Source organism: Moschus berezovskii, chromosome 16 (assembly GCF_049115385.1).
Source record: "Moschus berezovskii isolate FMDL1 chromosome 16, NW_MosBer_1.0, whole genome shotgun sequence".
NCBI lineage: Eukaryota > Metazoa > Chordata > Mammalia > Artiodactyla > Moschidae > Moschus > Moschus berezovskii.
In genome coordinates this window covers 67352811-67369671 of record NC_142475.1, presented here as the reverse complement: position 1 = coordinate 67369671, position 16861 = coordinate 67352811, and the positions used below count along the sequence as shown (strand labels likewise).

The following is a 16861-nucleotide window of genomic DNA, read 5'->3' as shown; positions in this document are numbered from 1 at the left end:
CTTGGAGGGTGGAGATGCTCGGGATCCGGAAATCTCAAGTGACTCATTGAGGGGTGCACAGCAAGAACTGAATTGTGATTTAGTGTTCTTGACTCCGTGCCCTGTCCGCATGCCACTCTTTTTCTTTATGGGATGCTTCAGACGTGTGCCGACTGCCTCAGACAGGACAGCTCTCCCTCCCTCGCCTCCTCTGAGCGTATTTTTAAAATTCATGTCAAAATAATTTTCTCTGGGTTTTTCCTTTTAGGAACACTCACGTTCTCTCTTAGAGTCTATTCCTGTCTATGTCCTGACTAAGAAAGCTAGATTCTCATGTGCCTGCAAATGTCTCTGGCTCCTAATTGGGATTTCTGCCTGGAAGAGTTGCTGCGCTGTGCACATGGAGGAGGGTTCACATTCTGGTGGTGTGGCGAGCCTTTCCCTGATGGGTTAGCTCGTCTCCATCCTAGGCAGCTCCCCCATCCCCATCTCAACCCACTGCTGTCACTCAACCCCTCCTCTGTGTGCACGCTGCTCCAGCCCCTTGCAATGCATGCTTCCTACCGCCAAGTGGTGATTCCGTGCCTGAGACACTGTTCTGGGCTCTTCTCTCCCTGGTCATCCTGCGCTTCAGCTTCTCAGTTACAGAGCGTTCACTCGGTGTCACGTTGCTGTTCTACGGCTTGACAAATGTTGACTCCTCACAGAAACTTAATGATGCTGGTACCATTATTATTATCCCATTTTACAGTTGAAGAAACAGAGGCCCAGAAACTTGCTCATGATCCAGAGCTAGCAAGTGCTGGAGACAGAATCTGAATCCAGGCAGCTGGCTCCAGAGTCCACTCTCTTAACCACCCTGCTTTGCTCCTCGCCTGCAGATGCTCTCAGCCTCCTGCCCTGTGAAGCTGCCCTGATCCGTGTTTTGGGAATCGCCCTCATCCTGCTCGGTGCTTCCAGAGCATTTTGCTGGTCCCTCAAAGATTCCTTGGTCTTTGGACAGTGTTTTAAGTAGCCTTGGTGCCCTACCAGCAGGGAGCTTCGTACGGACTGGAATTTGGTGTGTCAATCTTGGTATCCATGACATTCTTACTTCAAGATCCTTTCCAGGTGTTTTTTAAGCATCGGAGATATGATATTCATGTGAGCTAAAATGGAATGAAATTTAGTGAATTGGAAGGTCCCATAAGGACTAAATCTTTGAAGAAAAGTCTTGGTGGATGTGTCCATAAAAAGTTTAACTTAAGCACAAAAAAAATTGCCTAATTCTCATCCATTCAAGAGCTGATTATTTTCTTTTGAGGATTATTCATCATCTTGCTTTTCCTTCCATTTCTTCCAGTTTTCTAAACATGTCATGCTATGAGATACATAGGAGACAGAGGAAATGAAAACTCTTCAAGTCATAGCAGCTCCATTCTTGCCAGTTCTGTGACTTTGAAAAGGTCATTTGAGGTTCCTCCCATCCAAGTACTAACCAGGCCTTACCCTACTTAGCTTCTGAGATCAGATGAGATCGGGTACTTTCAGGGTGGTATGGCCATAGACATTACTTGAGCTTCCTGAATCTTATTTGGGTCATAATGATACCTAGTGACCTGACACTGCATGTAAAGCAGCTGGCCCAGGGCTTGGTTGATAGTAAAAACTGCATAAATGTCGATTGTTGCCATCATTAACTCCATGGCTTAGCTAGCAGCACCAGGAGAAAGGAGAAGAGGCAGAACTCTCTGATATGCTTCTTAACACTCTGGAAAAAGGGCGAAGGAGTATAACGTGAAGATGGTTGGTCAAAATGAGAGTGGCCATAATAAAGGCTTTTCTTTCCCCTTGCCGGCTTCAGTTCCTTCTTAAATAAATAGAAATGGGAGAAAATTATCTGCAGCAGTGCAGTGTTCCTGAAAGGAACAATTGCATAAATTCAATTAAGACTGTATTTAGGTCTGACTGACCTTCAGCAGGGCCGACGCCACCATATTCTCTCGGGCGGGCGTCGCTGGCCTCTCGGCCTGGACCGTGCAGCCACAATGGATCCAAGTTCGAAATATGGCAACTTTGAAAGATATTACCAGGCAACTAAAATCAATCAAAAACATCCAGAAGATTACCAAGTCTATGAAAATGGTAGCAGCAGCGAAATATGCCCACGCTGAGAGGGAGCTGAAACCAGCCCGAGTGTATGGAGTGGGGTCCTTGTCTCTGTATGAAAAGGCTGATATTAAAACTCCTGAAGAAGAGCCGCCCGGCTAGCTCAGTCAGTAGAGCATGAGACTCTTAAAACTCCTGAAGACAAGAAGAAGCACCTCATTATCGGCGTGTCCTCAGACCGAGGGCTCTGTGGTGCTATTCACTCCTCTGTTGCTAAACAGATAAAAAGTGAGGCGGCCAACCTTGCAGCAGCCGGAAAAGAGGTTAAGATTATTGGAGTTGGTGATAAAATCAGGAGTATACTTCACAGGACTCATTCTGACCAGTTTCTGGTGACATTCAAAGAAGTGGGGAGGAGACCGCCTACCTTTGGTGATGCATCGGTCATTGCCCTTGAGCTGTTAAATTCTGGATATGAATTTGATGAAGGGTCTATCATCTTTAACTGATTCAGGTCTGTAATCTCCTACAAGACAGAAGAAAAGTCCATCTTTTCCCTTGACACCATTTCAAGTGCTGAGAGCACGAGTATCTGCGATGACATTGATGCTGATGTGCTGCGGAATTACCAGGAATACAGCCTGGCCAACATCATCTGGTACTCCCTGAAGGAATCCACCACGAGTGAGCAGAGCGCCAGGATGATGGCCACGGATACTGATAGCAAGAGCACTTCTAAAATTACTGACAAATTCAGTCGCACCCGCCAAGCTGTGATCATCAAGGAACTCGGAACTCATCTCTGGTGCTGCAGCTCTGGACTAATGAAAATCAAGTTTCATCCTCAGACAAGAGGTAAAGAAGAATTCAGCAAGCTGATTTTGTTTTTAGCTTACTGCTGTCCATGTCAGAAGAATTTGTTGGTCTGTTGTTCAGATTACTAAAGACAGCAAGATGTTTGTAAATTATGTTACAATAAATGACTCAACATAAAAAAAAAGACTGTATTTACTCATTTAATGCACAGTTACAGAGTATCCACTATGTGCCAGGTACTGAGCTAGGTTTGGAGTTACAGAGCGACCTGAGATATAGACCCTGTCCCCAAGGAACTCCTTCCCGGTCTGGTGTGGGGTCTGATGTATAAGTGAATAATTAAAAATCAGAGCCAATTCCAAGGATTCTCTTTTATAAAATTTTTAGAGAATTTATGGGACTGTAGAAGAAGGGCTATCTTGAAGAAAAGCTTTATGTGGGAAATTCAGGTTTAAATTGGGCCTTAGCGGGAGTATGTCAGAATTCTTGGTTGCAAGCAACAGAAGGCTTCTCTAGCTAGCTCACACAAAAAAGAGGAAAGTGTGGGAAGGAGATCAGGGACTCCCAGAAATGTCAGGAGGCTGACATCATCAGATTTGGAAAATAGAATCAGAGGAGCTATGGAGATGAAGAATATGACTCCCAGCAGAGATCACTCAGAAGGAATGGGCTTCTCTGGCTCTCATGCTGCTGAGAAGGTCCTTTGGTCACTCTCTCAAGATCAAAGACCCAGGATAGCATGTATGACAGGCCAGCAGAGTCACACGATCAGCCGCTGGCCAAGCCGAGATGGGGGTAGAGAAGGTTCTAGTATCTCCATCAAGCCATCCACGTGGAGAATTCCCCTGGGGAGATCAGCATTATGACAGTAAGTGAAGCTGGGAACCAGACAGCAGACAAAGACAGAGGTCCTTTATGGGAGGCAGGATTGCAACACGAAGTGGCAGGGAAGGAGAGGCAGGTCAGGAACAGAACAGAATCTGCAGAGGGAAGGGAGGAGAAAAGTTCAGGGCTGTGGAGGGAATGGGAAGCACTTCGGTGCCATCAGGCTGCGTGGGGTGCCTGCGATGCTCTTAAAAGTTCAATTGACAGACAGAGGTAGACAGCCTGAGGTCAAATCTCAGAAAGTCTTGTAAAAGCCACAGTAAAAAGTTGAGCCTTATGCTAAGGCCAGGCTCAGGGGGCAGACGTCTTTTGAGAAAATAGGCAGACATACCTGGAAGAGAAGATTAGATTGAGGCGTTTCTAATCTGTGTTCTCTGCATGCTTGCACTGTGCTGACTGCACTGTAACAGTAGCAGCAAAAACTGCAGGAGAACTTTGAGGCAAGAAAATGAAGCATCGCAGCCAGTGGAATCCCCCACCCATCAGACTCTAAATTCATGAATGTTTAGTAGTTGGCCCTGCATTCTGGCCTCTGGGGGTGGGGTGGAGGGGCATGAAACCCAGGTTTAGCCAGTCAGGGTATCCTACTCCCATCCCACCATGTCATTGGCTTAGGCAGTGTCAGAGGCAGTGACTTGGCATGAGTTGGAAAAGAGAGGACCTCTTTTCTGTAGAGTTGCTAAGTGGGTATAAGTTACAGTGAAGCTGCTGCTGGCTGCCAGGCCCACCTCACTGGGAGACTCTGCCAAATATTGAAGCCAATACAGAGGAGCATGGGGCTGGAATGGAGAGAGAGATTGCTAGAATTCTGGATCCAGACGTATCTGACCTAGATTCCCCAGAGATCAGTTTCCAGTTTCTGGAACCAACATTCTTTCTAGCGCCTTCTCCATCTGTCTTTCTCTCATTTCTCTCTCAGTGAGGCCACTTGGAGTTTTTTGGGTTTTTTTTGTTATTTGCAACTAAAAAAACCTGAATTCATAGAATTATCTCTCACAAAAAAAAAGGTGTGGAGTCAGGTGAGTGAAGGAGGGAGTCCTAAAGACTGGCTGAGCCTGGGAGACAGATGTCTGAGGCACCATAGCCAAAGGCAGAATTAGGTCATTCGGCCCCTCAGTCTTGGGCATTTAGATAGCATTTTTTGGACACAGAGTTTGTGGGATCTTAGTTCCCTGACCAGGGAACCAAGGATCAACCCACACTGCCTGCATGGAAGGGTGGGGTCATAACCACGGAACTGCCAGGAAGTCCGTAGATAGTTTAGAAAACACAGTTTATGTCGCCTTCTAAAAGGGTGCTTGAAGTATCTAGTTGCTTTTTTCATAGTATTGTGATGGATTTTAGCAGGTTATCTTTCTCTGCCAAATTCTTTTAATGAACATGGAAAACTCAGTGTTAACATGGATACGTCAAACAGTCTTCTATCATATTTTTGGGTCCCATTCTTTCCTGTCAGAGCCTGACTTTCCCATAGTTCAGTTCAGTTCAGTCGCTCAGTCGTGTCCGACTCTCTGCGACGCCATGAATCCTACCTTATTTGGGAGTTTGGCCTTTTTGGGAGCTTGACATCTCTTATGAGTAAGCCCTGGTCCTTATCCTCATCTCCATCTTCCTCTTGGCTGCGAGAGATGAGAGTTTCTTATTTGCTGGCAAGAGGCCCTCTGGCTTTCACACTTAGCCTTTAATCGCTAATAAACGACCTTTCATATTTTATCTTTTTTTTCCTAAAGCATTCATTTTTCTATCAACAGCCGTATAGTTCTACTGTATTGTGTTTATATTACTATTTCCACGTGTTTCTCAGCCTGGTATGTTGTCCCATGTGGTGAACCATCCCAGTTCGCAGCTGGGACCGTGTTAGCGGTTGCATTGGTGCACATGTGCCAGGGGGTCATGGCTCCACCTTCCCCCAGGATGGGGCTCTTAGAGGCTGTTTCCTAAGACCATTCCTCAGACTGTCCTGGCACAGGTTGTCCCAGGTTGGATTCCTTGGGAAGCAGACTTTAAAATGGAAACAAATTGAAGAGAGCTCTGGCGATCAAGGGCTTCCAAAAGGAAGAGAAAAAAGTGGTATCGGGCAAAGGGAGATGCTGGTCTGTGTACATGCAGTCACCACAGGAGCCTCAGTGAATCCCACGGGGCTCTCAGGGCCAAAGGTCTTGGCACTGGGACAAGAGCAACAGGCATGATTCATCTCCGTGAATTGACCAGTCACAGGATGCAAGCTGCCACCAGAATGGCGACGCTTTTTATTCAGGAGGGGCTCTCAGCACTCTCCTATCTCTGGGAGTGAGGGTCTCAGTCCATAAGGGAGATCGAGATGGAGCATTGTAGCCTCCTGTTTACCAAATGTGCTGAGGATTGGGCAGCATGTTGAGGAAATCTATGAAATGTGGAAGTGGATAGGTTCTCAACTGGATGGGGCTTCCAGGTTCATCTACTTGCATTAACGTTTATTTGGTCACCGTGGACGTAAAAGTGAAAAAACTACATCCTCATTGCACCTGCCCAACATTGTCCCTGTTAATTTGCTTGGAAATTGTTTAAGGTCAGTCTCATTTGCAAATGTAGACGTGGAAAATAAAGCCAGAATGGGGAGGATTCCTTATTGCAATTGAGGAAAATGCAGTTATTGGTTGAAATTTTCTATTTGGGTTCTCAGCATTGACTCCATTTGGATTTCCCAGGGCAGGGGTTTCCCTGGTCCACCTTGGTGGCCATCTTGGAGAGGTGAGATCACTGAACCACGGGGACGTGAGACACAGGTGCTCTGGGCAATAATAGCTTTGGAGAATATCCTGGATTGAGGGAATGGGGTCAGGAAAACACCTACAGGCAAACGCCCTGTCGTGCATGTGCTGGCAGCATCTGGAATCATCTGGGGGGTAGGGTGGAGCTTGGAGAGCCTTAGCTAGCGCAGCAGGCCAGCGCTGGTATGTGACATGTGGGTCCCATCAGCCTGCTCTTGAGTTGGGCTTTGGGGTGAATCATCTCAGGGGCTGAAACAAACAAGTAAAAGCCTCGTTCACCCGCCAGTTGCTCCATCTTTATCATTTTGCCGGTGTGGACAGAACTTTGCTTCACACCCAAGAGATTCAGCCCCTACTGCAATCAATCCCACCAACTACTGTCCCTTTCCTCAAGCTGTTGATTTCTTCATCTGTGTCCTTCCTTCACCCTCATGGATCCCTGCCCTTCTCCACAGGTCTCAGCGACATAGAGTGACAGGACTCTAAAGAGGACATGCTTCCCCATGTTAAGCTTAATTTTTTACTGATATTTTTTCTATGGCCCCACATTTATATAGAATATATGTTACACACATTTGCTATGTATTTGTATACTCTCTTATAGTAAACATATTTATATAGTACTCTTGCCTGGAAAATCCCATGGACGGAGGGGCCTGGTAGGCTGCAATCCATGGGGTCATGAAGAGTCGGATACGACTGAGTGACTTCACTTTCACTTTTCACTTTCATGCATTGGAGAAGGAAATGTCAACCCACTCCAGTGTTCTTGCCTGGAGAATCCCAGGGATGGCGGAGCCTGGTGGGCTGCCATCTATGGGGTCGCACAGAGTTGGACACGACTGAAGCGACTTAGCAGCAGGAGCAGGTCATCATTTTAAATATACATAAGCTGTGGCTCAGTAGTAAAGAATCCACCTGTCAATGTAGGAGATGCAGGTTGGATTCCTAGGTGGGGAAGATCCCCTGGAGTAGGAAATGGCAACCCACTCTAGTATTCTTGTCTGGGAAATGCTATGGACAGAGAAGCCAGGCAGGCTACACAGTCCACGGGGTCTCAAAAGAATCAGACACAGCTTACCGACTAAACAACAGATATGCTGCTGCCTGCTGCCAAATCACTTCAGTCATGTCCGACTCTGTGCGACCCCATAGACGGCAGCCACCAGGCTCCCCTGTCCCTGGGATTCTCCAGGCAAGAGTACTGGAGTGTGTTGCCAGTGCCTTCTCCAATTTATACATTGTTATAAATAAATGATGTTATTATTATAAAGAACATTTTATAAATATCTGTATATCCTACATCATATTTATTTTTGACCCAGTGACTGCATGCAGCTGAACTCATGCATAAAGTCCCACCCAAAATGTCGCTTCCTCCTCTCTGAAGTTGTCCCCAATGTCCCCAGGTTGAGGTGTCCTCTCCTCTCTGTGCTCAATGCCCTGTGTATGCCCCTTCCTGAACACTTATCACAGTCTTTGAATCATTCCCTTGTTTTTCCGTCTTTTTATCACTGGACCAAACTCTTTCCAATTACATTTGTATCATTTCAATCAGATTACCTTTAGTACCAGCTGAGTCCTAAGTTCTCAGAACTCTAATGACACTCAGTAGAGTTTTGTGGAATATATGAAGTTAGTACACTGCTTGGCTCAAAGGTTAAGCAAACACATGTTGAATGAATGAAGAAGGAACAAGTTAATACATGAACGTAGTCTGGGCTGAAAGCAGATCCGCCCCTCAGGAACATTTGCAGGGCCTGGGCAGGAGGACAAGTTGAGGCCCACTTAGCATATGTCTAAATAATTCAAGTCAGAAAACAAGCTAGCTAACAAACTGTTAAATAAAATGCTGTCTTTTCTTCCATTGGCAAATACATCTTTACAATAAAGTTGAAATATACATGAAAAGTTATGCATTTTGTGTGACTAAAAAGAAGGCAAAATATCAAAGATGTCTAACTATAATTAATACTGCAAATGTTCAGGTATTGAGGGGCTGATGGTGTTGAGATAATAAAATAAAGGCATATACATAATTCATAAATTCTTATAAAACTGGTCTATACCATTTATTTTTCTTGCCTTCATTTCTGCAAAAGCACTGGGGTTAAAAAATAAAAGCACTGGGGTTTTTTGTTTGTTATAATTAAGTCTCACACAATGTATGTTCTATTGACAATAAGGGCAGATTACATTTAAAAAAATCTCCCTTATATAAAGTTAATTTTTATACAGAAATTAATTTCACCTTAGAGAAGCACAAAGTTTTATGTACAAGAATATTCTGTCCAACAATAGTATATTGCAGTGAGTGGTTTACAGTGACAAAAATAGAAACAAATGGGCCCATCACTATGGGAATGGTTGAATAGATTTTGGCATAGCTAAACACGTAATATAGCCACTTACAGAAATACATGAGTCATACTAGTTGACTTGGAGGGATTTCCATGAGATAGTCCCAGGGAAAGCCATATGTAAAGAAATGTGTATAATTCATCTCATTTCTATAAAATAGACAATGACAAAAAGCTATGCTTGTATGTATATTTTTACATATTTATATATGGTTCAGTTGAAATGGAGAAGAATATAGATGGAATCACAGTACTAGTTAACCTGGATATTTTTATGCGTGTGGGGGAGGGGGTGGTGATGCAGGTGTGGGATGGATGCAGATACGGGCTTCCCGGTAGCTCAGTTGGTGAAGAATATGTCTGACATATGGGGGACCTGGGTTTGATTCCTGGGTTGAGAAGATCCCCTGGATAAGGGAAAGGCTACCCACTCCAGCATCTGGAGAATTCCATGGACTGTATAGTCCATGGGATCACAAAGAGTCGGACACGACTGAGCCGCTTTCAGCTTCACTTTCACTTTCATGAAAAGAAAAAGTAAAATCTGGCTGAGAAAATGCTCCATGCTTGATTTGATCTCCATTTTTCAATTTTCTGTATGTGTTTGTATGGAAGATAGGACATTGGGGGAAATTTTACATCTGTGTTTACTGATATGTAGGTATAATAGATATGTACTATTTCATTCACAGTAAATAAAGTAAAAACCCTGTCTACAAGTGTCTGTGCTTTTAGATGGATGAACAAGGAGAGGGATGTGGAAAGACATGTGCCAGGCCGTGGTACTTGTACCAGGGACTAGACTAAAGGACAGAGCAGAAAAAGGGGGGTTTTTCCTTTACCAGCACAGCTGGTGAAGAATCTACCTACAATGCAGGAGACCCCCCAGTTCGATCCCTAGGTTCAGGTAGATCCCCTGGAGAAGGGATAAGCTACTCACTCCAGTATTCTTGGGCTTCCCTGGTGGCTCAGCTGGTAAAAATCTGCCTGCAATGCAGGAGACCTGGGTTTGATCCCTGGGTTAGGAAGATGCCCTGGAGAAGGGAAAGGCTACCCACTCCAGTATTCTGGCCTGGCAAATTCAGGCCAGACTATACAGTCCATGGGATCGCAAAGAGTTGGACACGACTGAGCAACTTGGGCTTCCCTGGTAGCTCAGCTGGTAAAGAATCCACCTGAAATGCAGGAGACCCTGGTTCGATTCCTGGGTCAGAAGATCCGCTGGAGAAGGGATAGGCTACCCACTCCATTATTCTTGGGCTTCCCTTGTGGCTCAGCTGGTAAAGAATCCACCAGCAATGTGGGAGAACTGGGTTTGGAAGATCCCCTGGAGAAGGGAAAGGCTACCCACTCCAGTATCCTGGCCTAGAGAATTCCCTGGACTGTATAGTCCATGGGGTCGCAACGAGTCGGACACAACAGAGTGACTTTCACTTCACTTTTTGTTTGTTTATTTTAGTTGCTGTATAATACGTTACAGATGTAAAATATAGTGACTCACAATTTTTAAAGATTATACTCCACTTATTATAAAGTATTGGTTATACCCCCCACCTTTTACAGTATAGCTTATATTATCCTTAATACTTTAAACCTCTTAATCCTTTATCTGGTCCCTTCCCTCCTCCCACTGGTAACCACTAGTTTGTTCTCTATATCTGGAAGTCTGCTTTTTTAAAAAATATTCACTGTTTTGTTGTATTTTTTCAGATTCCATAGGTAAATTATATCAGAGTATTTGTCTTTCTCTTATTTCATTTAGCATAATGCCTTCCAAGTCCATCCATGTTGCTGCAAATGGCAAAGTTTCATTCTTTTTTATTACTGAGTAGTATTTATTTATATATATATATATAGCTACATATATATATATCATATATATATATTTGAAACAACTACTTTATCCATTCATCTGTTGATGGACACTTAGGTTGCTTCCATATCTTGTGAATTATAAATAATGGTGCTATGAATATTAGGGTACATGTGTCTTTTTTAATTAGTGTTTTTGGTTTTTTTTTTTTCAGATATATACCCCAGAGTGGAATTTCTGAGTCAGCTGGTAGTTTTATTTTTAGTTTTTTGTGACAACGCCATAGTGTTTTCTACATTGACAGACCCAATTTATTAATACATTCCCACTGACGGTGTACATGGGTTCCCTTTTCTCTGTATTCTTGCCAACATTGCCAACATTTGTTATTTGATCAGTGAAAGAGGATAGAGTGCCCAGAAGTAAACCTGTGCACTTATGGTCAATTAATCTATGACAAAGGAGGCAAGAACACACAATAGAGAAAATACAGTTTCTTCAATAAATGGTGCTGGGAAAACTGGACAGCACCATGTAAAAGAATAACATTACCATATACAAAAATAAACTCAAAATGGGACTTCTCTGGTGGTCCAGTTGTTAAGACTCTATACTTTCACTGCAGTAGGACACAGGTTAGATCCCTGGCTGGGGAACTAAGATCCCACATGCCACAGGCTATGGCCAAAACAAAACCAAAAAAAAAAAAAAACTTCAAAATGGATTAAAGATCTAAATGTAAGACCGGATACTCCAAAACTCTTAGAGGAAAACATAGGCAGATCACTCTTTGATATAAATAGCAGCAGTATTTTGGGGGCTCCGTCTCTTAAAGCAAAGGAAATAAAAGCAAAAATAAACACTTGGGACTCAGTTAAACTTAAAAGCTTTTGCATAGCCAAGGAAGCCATCCATAAAATGAAAAGACAACCTACTGGATGGAAAAAAAAAATTTGCAAATGATATGACCCATCAGGAATACCAACATATATGAATAGCTCATATAACTCAAAAATTAAAAAAAAACTGATTAAAAAATGGACAGAAGACCTGAGAAGACATTTTGCCAAAGAGTAAATGCAGATGGCCAACAGGCACATGAAAAGATGCTCAACATTGCAAATTGTCAGGGAAATGCAAAGCAAACCACAGTGAGATAGCACCTCACACCTGTCAGAATGCCAACATCTGTTTTGTTTTACTGATTACAAGAGGTATGCAAACTTTAATATATTGCCTTTATAGTTTGAGAAATAACACATCAGATCTTTTCTAAGAAATATGGAGGTCCTTGGAGACCTGGGCTTCATCCTGATACTGCCACTTACTATCTCCAATTCCTCAGTGTTGTTCTCTGTAAAATAGGGACAATAACAGTATCCAGCAAATAAATAGGAAGATAAAATAGATGAGTCCAAGGAGAAGCTTAGCACAGTTGCTAGTAAACAGGAAACACTTCCTTAAGGTTTTGCTATTATTATTACCATTACTCTCATCATCACTCCTCCCCTTCTCCCTCCTACGAGAAGAGTGTTTGAACCAGATGTAGGGAGCTGGCAGCTGGAGAACATAACAGAAGCACTGATGTGTGACTTGCTAAAGAGGCTTTTTATAAGATGACATCAGTAACCACACTGCTGGGTGGAAGGAAGCTGTTAAAAGCACCAATGTGGGCTCACTTGAAACCAAGTATAAAATAAATGAAAAATAAGTTTTGCACATTTGACTTTGGGACCTTGTAAACATTTTTATATTATTAGGAAATTAAATTTTGATATTTCATTTGATATAAAACTAAATTTAAAAAGCAATTCATAAATGTCAAAAGTGCAGTGAAATAGGTGAACCTAACTGTGCATCTAGTTGGTGGTATAATCAGGCAGGAACTAGTTCTTTAAAACTCACTGATTTGACTATACATCATGTGTGAGATGTACTCTAAGGACAAAAATAACTACAAAAACTGTTTTAGCTGCTTTAGTGACCATATTTTTGGTGGTAGCATTTGAATTGATATTCTGAGCCTCCTAAGGTAAACAGGAACTCACACTCAGACACACCTTCTCCCACCCACCCCAATCCTGTTGCATATTCACTAGCTGTGTGTGTTGGATAACATGGTCATTTAGTCCATCTACTTCTTTTCACCAGATCATTTGACAACTTACCACTAGAAAATTCAGAATAAGTCTGTGTGCAACTCATAAACACAGTCCCTAGATATTCATGGCATAAGCTTCCAGGTTATTTTAGTTATGGCTTTTTTCCTATGACAGGGTAAATAATGATTGAAATATGATGAGTGTTCTCATTTGTTTTCCCACCCTCTGCTCATTAAAGAGGATTCTTCTAACTTGGAGTAGCTAGGCCCTTATCCTCCTCCACCCTTCAAGGATGGACCTTGTCTTGCTAGACCAGTTCTTGGGCGTTTGTGATGGGTAATTTTAAGATGATGGAAAAGACAGGAAGATAGTAATATGCACATGAGAAGAAGAGCTAGGAGTCATTTATGGGGGATTATTGAGAACAGGTGCAACTGTGGTGTGTGAAGACAGTGGGCTTTAGGGGAGAAAAGGTAGCTGTGTCTGATAAATACAGATTATTGTGACATTCACTTTTTGAATGAACAGTGTGTGTTTAACTGGACTTCTAAACTGGACAACATGGATCATGACTCTATAAATGATACAGTTGCAATGAACAGAGATTTATGCCAGTTTCTCAGTAAAGCTGGGAGAGGATTTTCAGGACACCGAAGGGCTGTAATTGGAATGGGGCATGTCTGGAACAGAAGCAGCACCAGGGACAATCTTCTGACGGCTCCATGGTCTCATTCATAGGGCTCCTCTGCTTCCTCCATTGTTCCATTTCCTCACGCCATTGGATGGCCTCCTCTCTGCACCTGGCGTGTGCTCCCACATAGCCTCTGTTTGTGCATGGCTCATATGATGGTCCTGATCTAATACTGGATCAGTGCCTTACACGGGGGAATCTGATGAGCCCCAGCTCGTCTTTGTGAGTTGGCCCATTCCTTATGTGATAACTGAGTCTATGGATTAAACCCAGATGCCCCAACGCACTGGTTGTAACGGATTCACTTCTCTTCTGTGCATCTAGGGTGGGACCAGTTGTGTACCATGCTTACTAGAATGATGAGAATCCTCATCAGAATCAGAGAAAAGTTGGTTCTGTTGGGCAGCTGTGGTTGAGATCAGGTGGCCTGATCAGTTGCTGGTGGTTGCCATGGGTGCTGGTGAGGGGAGGAATAGCATGGGTGCCCTGAATTTGCCATCACTGCTTTCCTGCCTGCAAGATTTGGTGCATCACCATTGCAGGTCAGCCCTCTCCTCCAGTATCTCCCAGGTGGTTGATTCTGAGACCTTCACTGCAGTGCATTAGAGAGAGGGTCCTTCTAATAACTGATGACCTAAGAAGCATCTCCTCCTCCCTGTCCCCCCCACACACATCTTGAACTCACTTTCTAATTCAGTTCAGTTCAGTCCAGTCGCTCAGTCATGTCTGACTCTTTGTGACCCCACGCAAGGCCTCCCTGTCCATCACCAGCTCCCAGACTTCACGCAAACTCACGTCCATTGAGTCGGTGATGCCATCCAATCATTTTATCCTCTGTCGTCCCCTTCTTCTCCTGCCCTCAATCTTTTGTAGCATCAGGGTCTTTTCAAATGAGTCAGCTCTTTTCATCAGGTGGCCAAAGTATTGGAGTTTCAGCTTCAACATCACTCCTTCAAATGAACACCCAGGACTGATCTCCTTTAGAATGAACTGGTTGGATCTCCTTGCAGTCCAAGGGACTCTCAAGAGTCTTCTCCAACACCACAGAACACCATCTGCATATCTGAGGTTATTGATATTTCTCCCAGCAATCTTGATTCTAGCTTGTGCTTCTTCCAGCCCAGCGTTCCTCATGATATACTCTGCATGTAAGTTAAATAAGCAGGGTGACAATATACAGCCTTGATGTACTCCTTTTTCTATTTCCTATTTCTAACTTTACTGTAGTTTTATTACTCTCATTTCCTCCTAGGGCTTCCCTGGTGTCTCAGTGGTAAAGAATCAGCCTGCCAATGCAGGAGACTCGAGTTTGATCGCTGGGTTGGGAATATCTCCTCGAGGAGGAAATGGTGACCCATTCCAGTATTATTCTTTGGGAAATCCCATGGAGAGAGGAGCCTGGTGGGCTACAGTCCATGGGGGTCACAAAAGAGTCAGACACAACTTAGTGACTGAACAACAACAAACTCTTCCTTCTAGTATTAGTTCAGTTCAGGCGCTCAGTCATGTCCGACTCTGAGAACCCACAGACCGCAGCATGCCAGGCTTCCCTGTCCATCTCCCAGAGCCTATTCAAACTCATGCTCATCGTGTCGGTGATGCCATCCAACTATCTCATCCTCTGTCCTCCCCTTCTCCTCCCGCCTTCAATCTTTCCCAGCATCAGGATCTTTTCCAATGAGTCAGTACTTCAGTGACCAAAGGATTGGAGTTTCAGCTTCAGCATCAGTCCTTCCAACAAATATTCAGGACTGATTTCCTTTAGGATTAACTGGTTGGATCTCCTTGCAGTCCAAGAGACTCTCAAGAGTCTTCTCCAATACCACAGTTCAAAAGCATCAATTCTTCTGTGCTCAACTGTCTTTATAGTCCAACTCACATCCATACATGACCACTGGAAAAACCATAGCCTTGACTGGATGGACCTTTGCTGGCAAAGTAATGTCTCTGCTTTTTAATATTCTGTCTGGGTTGGTCATTGCTTTACTTCCAAGGAGCAAGCATCTTTTAATTTTATGGCTGCAGTCACCATCTGCAGTGATCTTAGAGCCCAAGAAAATAAAGTCTGTCACTGTTTCCATTCTTTCCCCATCTATTTTTCATGAAGTGATGGGACCAGATGCTTCTTGACCTGCATACCGATTTCTCAGGAGGCAGGTCAGGTGGTCTGGTATTCCCATCTCTTGAATTTTCCACAGTTTGTTGTGATCCACACAGTCAAAGCCTTTGGCGTAGTCAATAAAGCAAAAGTATATGTTTTTTCCTAGAACTCTCTTGCTTTTTTGATGATCCAGAGGATGCTGGCCATTTGATCTCTGGTTCCCCTGCCTTTTCTAAAACCAGCTTGAAATCTGGAAGTTGACGGTTCACATACTGTTGAAACCTGGCTTGGAGAATTTTGAGCATTACTTTACTAGCGTGTGAGATGAGTGCAATTGTGCAGTAATTTGAGCATTCTTTGGCATTGCCTTTCTTTGGGATTGGAATGAACATTGACCTTTCCAGTCCTGTGGCCACTGCTGAATTTTCCAAGTTTGCTGGCATATTGAGTACAGCTCTTTCAGAGCATCATCTTTTAGGATTTGAAATAGCTCAACTGGAATTCCATCACCTTCACTAGCTTTGTTCATAGTGATGCTTCCTAGGGCCCACTTGACTTCACATTCCAGGATGTCTGGCTCTAGGTGAATGATCACCCCATTGTGGTTATCTAGGTCATGAAGATCTTTTTGTACGGTTCTTCTGTGTATTCTTGCCACCTCGTCTTAATATCTTCTCCTTCTGTTAGGTCCCTACCATTTCTGTCTTTTATTGAGCCCATCTTTGCATGAAATGTTCCCTTGGCATCTCTGATTTTCTTAAAGAGATCTCTAGTCTTTCCCATTTTATTATTTCCTGTTTCTTTGATCACTGAGGAAGACTTTCTTATCTCTCCTTGCTGTTCTTTGGAATTCTGCATTCAAATGGGTTTATCTTTCCTTTTCTCCTTTGCCTCTAGCTTCTCTCTTCCCAGATATTTGTAAGGCCTTGTCAGACAAACATTTTGCTTTTTTGCATTTTGGGTGGGGGGTGGATGGTCCTGATCACTGCCTCCTGTAGAACATCAGAAACCTCCATCCATAGTTCTTCAGGCACTCTATCAGATCTAATCCCTTGAATATATTTGTCACTTCCACTGTATAATCATAAGGGACTTGATTTAGGTCATACCTGAATCAAATTAGTGGTTTTTCCCTACTTTCTTCAATTTAAGTCCGAATTTGGCAATAAGGAGTTCATGATCTGAGCCACAGTCAGCTCCCGGTCTTGTTTTTGCTGACTGTATAGAGCTTCTCCATCTTTGGCTGCAAAGAATATAATCAGTCTGATTTCAGTGT

General features: G+C 43.4%; 1 protein-coding gene and 1 pseudogene across 14 annotated transcripts in view; both read left to right on the top strand.

The window, feature by feature from the left end:
- Positions 1-16861, top strand: part of LOC129557840 (E3 SUMO-protein ligase NSE2-like) — a 127239-nt gene that overhangs the window by 58459 nt on the left and 51919 nt on the right. The window lies entirely within an intron of this gene.
- On the top strand, positions 1927-3067 carry LOC129538920 (ATP synthase F(1) complex subunit gamma, mitochondrial-like; annotated as a pseudogene).